The following is a 7,664-nucleotide window of genomic DNA, read 5'->3' on the forward strand; positions in this document are numbered from 1 at the left end:
TGTGCATGTTGATCAAAACGCCTGATTATGACATAAGGTTGGTGATTGGCCAAAATAAATTTATACATTGACGCCAAAGTTGCCAAAGCATCTTTTATCTGATTTTCCTCTTAAGGAATATGATAAAAGGTGATCTCTTCGAACTGGGGTAGTAGTTCCAACACATAATCCCAATATGGAATTAAGTTAGGATGTCTTATTACTCTGGTAAAAGCATTTTCCAACGGGAAGTTATTCTTGTGAGAGCTATTTTCTTTAATATGTATTTGATTGGATCCATCTTAGACATCAACCATGTTGTGTGGGTCAACATATATTGTCGGAGGCGTCGAGAAAACCATGCAAGTGCATAACATGTTTTCTTGAGCAGTGAGTATCTAGTCTCATATTCTTTAAACTTATTATTTTTGTAGTAGATAACCTTCTCTTTCCTACCCGTTTCGTGTTGTTGTCCCAACACACAACCCATGGGTTCATCAAGTATTGTCAAGTACATGATAAGAGGATATCAAGATTGGTGGTTATTGCAAATATTTTTTTACTTTATCCAAGGATAATTGGTAGTCTTCGATCCACTCAATAACTTGATCTTTGTTTAATAGTTTGAAGATTGGCTTGCACGTGGCTGTAAGATGTGAAATGAATCTAGTGATGTAGTTCAATCTTCCTAAGAAACCACAAACCTCTTTCTCTGTTCTTGGTGCATGCATACTCAAGATGGCTCTAAATTTTCCAAGATCAACCTCGATTCCTCGCTGACTTACGATAAATCCCAAGAATTTACCAGATTATACCCCAAATGTGCACTTGTTAGGGTTAAGCCTCAACCTGAATTTCCTCAATCGAGAAAATAACTTTTGTAGATTGATAATATGATCCTCTTTTGTTTGAGATTTTGCAATCATATCATCAACCTATACTTCAATCTCTTTATAAATCATATCATGAAAGAGTATTACCATCGCTTGTTGATATGTTTCCCCAACATTTTTCAAGCCAAAAGGCATCACTTTGAAGTAGAAGGTTCCCTAAGGGGTAATAAATGTGGTTTTCTCCATGTCTTTTGGACCATCTTGATTTGGTTATACCCGTAGAAACCATCCATGAAAGAAAATACCGAGAATTAAGCTATATTGTCTACTAGTACATCAATATGAGGTAATGAGAAATCATCTTTCGGACTCACTTTGCTTAAGTATCGGTAATCGACACACATTAAGACTTTTCGGTCCTTCTTTGGTACCGACACAATGCTGGCAACCCATTATGGGTACTTTGCTACATCTAAGAAGCATGCATCAAACTTCTTTATGACCTTTTCTCTTATCTTGAAAGCCATGTCTGGTCGAGTTCTTTGAAGTTTTTGCTTGACATGTAGACATTCTTCTCTAAGAGGCATCTTGTGCACTACGATGTCAATATCCAACCCTGACATATCTTGATATGACCAAGCGAATGTATCCACGTACTCATGGATGAGTTATATCAGCTTTCTTTTATGGAAGTCTTGCAAGGAAGCACCTATCTTGGCCTCTTTCTTTTCTTCCTCAGTCTCGAGGTTGATAACCTCCATTGCTTCCTGGTGCAGTTGAATGATCTTTGATTCCTGCTTGAGCGGTGTGGCTAACTCTTCAAGGAGTTCACAATCTTACTCTCCCTTTTATTTGGCATGGTTAATTGGATAATCAAATTTATATGTGACCATAGCAAAGTTGTTATCAATGGTCTCAGGGGTGATTCTACATGTTATGATTTACGCATTTTTTAAAAAGTGGAAGTGCATAAAACATTGCCATTATTTAAAAGAAAAATACGAAAAGAAAGGAGCTTGAATGAATGAAAATATATCTTTTATTAATGATAAACAAAGCTTTAAATAAATGGGGCCATGCAAAGAGTTCCACTAAGCCTTGAGAAGAGTAGGGTTTATAAAAAAATAGTAAATTAATTTTTAATTTGAAAGACATCGTAGATCTCAATAGACTTCCAGTTGCTAAGATCCTTCCTTGACGTGCCTTGGCGTATCTAATTTGGTGTTGTTTCGTTGTAAGCGACCTCATCTACCATAGCTGCATGGCCTCCAAAGATATGACCAACACTAGTGAAACTTTCTTATACGGGAGGTACTTTCCCCTTGCCAGCTTGAACATCCTTTTTACTCAAAGATGGTTGGTATCCAAAACCAAACCTATCTTTATTCTCAGAGAGTTATAGGACCTTGCCCCAACCCTTGACATTTCCAGCTTCAACAATGGCTTTGGCTCCTTTCCAACAACCCATTGATGGTTCGAATTTATGGTGCGTCGCCACTGGCTGAATTTCCATAGTTCTTGCCACTTATAAAGCTTGGAAGGGAGTCACAATTGTATCTTCATCAACTTCAGTATAACGGAAGGAAGACAAGTAACTTACTAAGATGTCTTCCTCTCCACCTACTACGATCATCTTATTTCCCATAATAAACTTTAGGTTATGGTGAAATGTTAACGTGACGACCCCTACATCATGAATCCAGGTCTTCTAAGTAGGAAACTATATGTCAAATGAATTTCCTTTACTTTGAAGGTGATGGAGAAAGTGTGTAGGCCAATTTTTATTAGGAGGTCCACTTCTCCAATCACAGCTCGTTGCGAGTCATTAAAATTTTTAACAATCAAAGCGCTAGGCTTCATAGAAACTCCTTATAAGGTCAGCTTCAATAGAGTGGTCTTTAGTATAACATTCAACAAAGATCCCGTGTCTACCAATACTCTAAATAAGGTTGTATCTACACACTTCATGGAGACGTGGAGAACTCTGTTATGGGTTGTCCCTTACAATGGTAATTCATCATTGCTGAAGCCAAGACAGGTTCCAACAGTGATTTTTGCCACAACACCATCAAATTGATCAAAAGTAATATCCTTGGTCACATGTCCAACTTCTAGAACTTTCATTAGCGACTTTCTATGAGCCTCTGAGCTTAGAAACAAGGACAAAATTGATATATTGGAAGGAGTGTGATTCATGTGGTCCACTACACTGTAGTCGCTCTTCTTAATAAATTGGAGGAACTCCTCATCTTGTTTTTGAGAAGAAACTGAATTAGGAGAGGATCCTTATGGAGATTCAACAGTCTGAGCAGAATTCTGAGTGATACTGGCAATTTCCTTCTCTTTGGCCTTAGCTAAGGGTTCAACATTTCTGGGAGAAAACACTCAACCATTTAGGGCCATTCCTCCGAGACCGACTATGGTGGTGATATCAGGATCATTAATGATTAAAGGTTGGTTTTCTTGTCCCTTCCTATAGACCTTGGGCTCATACCTCCAAGGTATAGCTTGTCCGCTCTCGAATGGGAACATAATTGAGACTTGAATTACCAAAGGGGTGATTGGTATCTGCATTGCAGCTGTTGGATATAGGATTTCCTATACAAACTCTTCATTGTCTTTAATTGTGAGACCGATTTGGACAATACTCTGATTAATTACTTCTTGCACACAACTTCTTAAACTTTCACAATTCTCTAAATCAAGGACACAATTTTCACAATTGGCTTGGTTTGTTGGTGTAGCGGTAAATTTTTTGAGATTAAGCTATTGATTAACTTAACTCACAAAGCAAGAGTCATCATCACGCTTTTATTATTTCCAAAGGAAAGGGAAAAAGAATAAAAAAACCCAAAGAATTTTTAAAACAAAACAAATAAAAAGAGATAAGGGTCCGGAGGTTGGTTATGCAAAGGGAAGGTACTGGCACCATAAACATCTATAATAGTCTATAGGAACCTCTTTGAAAATATGTGCATTTTGACTTAAAAATGACGTTGTTTGAAGAAGATTGGGGATATGAGAAGAGAAATGTTTTTTTATTTGTTTTCTGTTTACCAAGACTTCCCGAGCCTCATGCCTACGTACCAACAAAGTGGAATGGAGGATCAGAACCTCGTAGTTCATGGTAAAAATAAGAAAGATGTTTGTTTTGATTCATTTTTAATAAAAAGACATTTTTTCATTTTAAGGAGAACACTCAACTAGCCAACCACAAGTATGAGAACTTTACATCACCATAGAGAAGAGCTCCAACTTGGATTAAGATCGACAAGTATGCCACTAGCTCTCTTAGGTGGAAAAGTGTTATGTGTGTGATTTTATGATTGGCAACAATTTTGGTAAAACATGTTTCATTTGGGAAAACATGTATCACAACCTAATGTTGAACAAGGTGTCATGACATCTTGATCAACTGTGCAATAAGTGCTGCTTATATTCCTTGCAGACTGATGTCCTGATAGATGTTATGACATCTTACACCAGTACACTAGTACAGGTCTGCAAGTGTGAATCCTTGAAGATTTGATTTTAAAACGTGAGATTCTGGATGATTCTAGTTCTCCTATATGTGCAACAAATCAATGATGTTTTAGGAACAATGCAAATTTGATTTGATTTCATAAAAAGGATCTTTTAATACTTTTTAGGAAATATTATAGATTTGTTCCCATTATTGTGGAGAAGATCTTGCAGTTGATTTCCAAGAGAATATTGGATCTGATTTGAAGAGTCCAAGCCCATACTGCAAAAGTCTATTTATAAGGACTGCCTAAATCTAAATTTGTAAGGAATTCACATTGAAGAAACAGTGTGCATAAATAAGGGTTTAGGGTTTTTAGAGTTCCTTAGGTTTTAGTGCTTGTTTGTACGTCCCTCATGTATCTTTTGATGCACAGAGATTGACTGATTGTACTTGATTGTATATCAAGTTATTATTCTCACTCATGAGATTTTAAGCAAAAAGTTGAGTATTGTTCTTGGTTGAAGCTTTTAAGTAAAACCAAGTATTGTTTTTGGAAGTGTAATCTTTTGTTTTGAGTTACTATCATTGCTTTGTGACTTAGGTTATCATTGTTGTGATTGGAAGTGAGAGGGTGATTCTCATATTTAGAAGGGTTCAAGGTAGAAATTGCATGGGTAATGATTAGGTGATAAGTTGTAATCTGGGATTGCTTAGGTTTTGAACTAATACTATTAGTGGATTTCCTTCTTGGCTTGGTAGCCCCCATATGTAGGCGATATTGCACCGAACTAGGTTAACAATTGATTGTGTCTTTTACCTTCTGCAATTTAATTATGCATAATTGCTATTGTGGTAAAAGTGTTTCTATCAGCAGATGATGTCTTAACATCTGTCTTGACATCTGAGTTTATATGCCAGAATTTCAATTGGTATCAGAGCAGGCACCCTGCTCTGTTTCTGGGTGAGATTCAGGGAAGATACTTTCTGGTATCATGGAAGGAGGATTTGTTAACAGACCACCCATCTTAGATGACGCTAACTATGACTATTGGAAGGTATGTATGGTGACATTCGTAAAATCTATGGAAGCAAGACTTAGAAAGCTGTCATCAAGGGTTGGGAACATCCTGTTATGAAGGACAAAGATGGGAAAGCTACTACTGACTTAAAGTCTGAAAAGGATTGGTCTAAGGAAGAAGATGAATTGGCTCTTGGAAACTTCAAAGCTTTGAATGCTTTATTCAATGTTGTTGACAAAAATATATTCAGGTTAATAAACACTTGTACTGTGGCCAAAGATGCATGGGAAATTCTCAGAACCACCCGTGAAGGCACATCTAAAGTGAAGATGTCTAGACTTCAGCTTCTCACTACCAGATTTAAGAATCTAAAGATGAAAGACAATGAGAGTATTCATGATTTTCACATGAATGTTGTTGAAATTTCAAATTCATCTAGTGCCTTGGGAGAGAAGATGTCAGAAGAAAAACTGGTTAGAAAAATTCTCAGGTCTATACCTAAAAATTTGACATGAAGGTCACAACCATTGAATAAGCCCAAGACAACAGTAACATGAGAGTAGATGAACTTGTTGAGTCACTCCAAATGAAAAGAAGAAAAATGGCATAACGTTTGTATCCAACACTGAAGATGAAGAAGATCAATGTGACTCGGATACTGATGAGGGAATGTATAATGCTATTATACTACTTAAGAGACAATTTAACAAGGTGCTAAAGGGAATGGACAGGAAGTTGAGACCAAATATCAAAAACATCTCATCTGACATCAGGAGGAATAGTGATTCCTAGAGAAAAGCAAGAACAGAAGAAAAGCCCAATCAAGGAAAAGGTATTAAGTGTCATGAATGTGAGGGTTTTAGTCCCATTAGATCAGAATGTCCCACGTATCTCAAGAAACAAAAGAAGGGCTTGTATGTTTCTTCGTCTGATGATTCTGAAGGTGAAACTGATGATGAAACCGATAAGCATGTTACAACTTCACTGGTAGATATGAATCTGATGAAGATTCTTGTGATGAGGATGTCTCTTATGAAGAATTGGTTGCTTCCTACAAAGATCTTTATGTCATAAGTGAAGAGGTGTGTAAGACAGAAGAAGAGCAGAAGATAATCATAGCTCAACTACAAGCTGAAAAAGAGAAACTTTTATCTACGGTAATTGATCTGGAAAATAAGGTAACTCTGTTGTCTTCTAAAATTGAAAACATGACCAAATCCATAAGAATGTTGAATAATGGGTATGATATGCTAGATGAAATTCTTCAAGTTGGAAAAGAGGTTGGAAACTTAAAAGGTATAGGTTTTAATTACCAATATCAAAATAAACAAGGAAAAACCCCAGTGACAAAATTTATTCCTCCAGAAAGGAAGTATGAGCCCATGATGTCCGACCAAATGTAACAACATCCTGCCAGACATCAGGAAACTCAAACTAAAGTCAGATTTTTCCTTGGAAATGTCATTACTATGGTAAATATGGACATATAAAGCCTTTCTTCTATAGGTTGCATGGTTATCCAAAACATCCAACACATCCAACACATCCTAGGGTTAATCATGTAATGATTAAAACTAGAAAGGAGTGGAAACCTAAGGTTGTTCCACATGAAACTACTTGTTCTTGCACATGCTTAATGTCCAAGGAAGATGAAGTCAAGTTGTGGCACCAAAAGCTTGGACATGTGAATCCCAAAGAGATATCTCTTGATTAATCTACAAACAGTAGAGCTTATAAAGTATTTAACTCCAGAACCAATGGCGTGATGTAGTCCATTAATGTTGTGGTTGATGATTCAATTATTGAAAAAGGGACTGATGTTGATGAAGATGTTGGAACATCATCTCAGCAGACTGATGCTTCAAAAAATATGGAAAAAAATGAGTCAAACATTGAGCCAGCAAGGAATGAATCAGATGCTTATGCTGACATCTGAGCTGTTTGTTTTTTTTGTTTTATTTTGCATGTTGTTTTGTGGGCCTTTTTCCCTGAGTGTTTCACCTCTATGTGCCATGGTCTGTACCTCTAACTCACATGTTTTGCTACTGATTTTCTCTACTAATTTGTTGCCATTGATGAATGTCTGCTTGGTTTGTCATATTCTGGCTAAAAAGGGGGAGTAGATAGTGAAGAGTTGTGCTAGTTGTGCTCTTGATGTTTATTTTATTATCTATGTGAAGGCTATTTCTTTGAGGGGGAATATGTTTCCTGTGTGACACGGGGAGTTGTTTTTGTGTTACTGATCATGACATTCAGGGGGAGTTTGATTTGTTTGTACCAAGGTTTAGTGTACTTGCTATGATGTCAGATAAAATGTCTTGACATTTTGTTTCAGAGAATTCTGTTTGTGCTTAGGTTGTTGTGTAC

The sequence above is a fragment of the Lathyrus oleraceus genome, chromosome 5 (genome assembly GCF_024323335.1).
Source record: "Lathyrus oleraceus cultivar Zhongwan6 chromosome 5, CAAS_Psat_ZW6_1.0, whole genome shotgun sequence".
NCBI lineage: Eukaryota > Viridiplantae > Streptophyta > Magnoliopsida > Fabales > Fabaceae > Lathyrus > Lathyrus oleraceus.